We start from the raw sequence: 1,083 nt of genomic DNA on the forward strand, positions 1-1,083 counted from the left end.
ATGAATGACAACAACAACAACAAAAAAACCATTATAAAAGCACTTTATAAAAACAAAATATATTTTCATGTAGAGGTTTAATTTTTAAACATAAAGTTTGCCCCTCTGAGGCTTTGTGAAGGGAAATCTGTGTTTTGCATGCTCCACAATCCTAAAAAAATAATATTAGTTCTTAGCTATTAGTCTGCTTTATGTGTTTTTAATACATAAAAACTATTTATTTTCTGAGAATGTTTATTTAAGAGCAACTACGCAAATTAACAAAAATCTAGATAATGTGCACTATATTATATTATTTTCCATGGGAATCCCAGATTGTTCATTCTACTTTGCCTTTTCTTAAAAGTGATTTAAATCAGTCCTACCTGTTTTTATCCATGCCGGGTCATATTCTGACATCTGAAAGGGACAACAGGCAGTCAAGGCAGCAGAATAAAGCTTTAGCCACGCTGCATACAGTTAGCCAAGCCTTGTAGCTAAACCAGGTCCTTGAAAACAGACAGAGTGTATCCTCTTCATCTGTCTTTTGGACAGCTGATTCATTTTGATGTTTGGCTGATCAGGTCCAAACAGTTTCACCTCCAGCTTCTCTTGGTAAGTTTGCTTCACTACAACTGTGACGACGGTTCCTGTCACCTCTCTTGTATGTTTGTATTTCAGAGGAGCTACTGCGCATGTGCAATGCATGTGCAACTTTTAACGAGAGTATCATCAAGGATTTTTGCCCCCTAGGGCGGAAATATGTCACCAATCCAGCGAAAAATTTAAACAGCTTTACTTGTCATTAAAGATTGAATATGTATCTTGCACATCTAAAAATATTTTTCGAAATATTATAATTTTAATTTAATTTTTGGGGTTTTTTTTTTTTGTCTTAATCTAGGAAAGCGCCCTGTATTGGCCAGCTGCCAGTGATGCACAGGGAGAACATACAAATTCCATGCAGAAAGACCCTGGGCTGGGAATCAAACCCGGAACCTTCTTGCCCCAAGGTAGCAGTGCTACCCACTGCTTTCACTGAGGAGCCCTTTATGTACATATGAGTGAGAAAAGTGCAGTGAAAGCACAGACGCCATGCCCTTC

Source organism: Cyprinodon variegatus, unplaced genomic scaffold, assembly GCF_000732505.1.
Source record: "Cyprinodon variegatus isolate N-32 unplaced genomic scaffold, C_variegatus-1.0 Scaffold92, whole genome shotgun sequence".
Taxonomy (NCBI): Eukaryota; Metazoa; Chordata; class Actinopteri; order Cyprinodontiformes; family Cyprinodontidae; genus Cyprinodon; species Cyprinodon variegatus.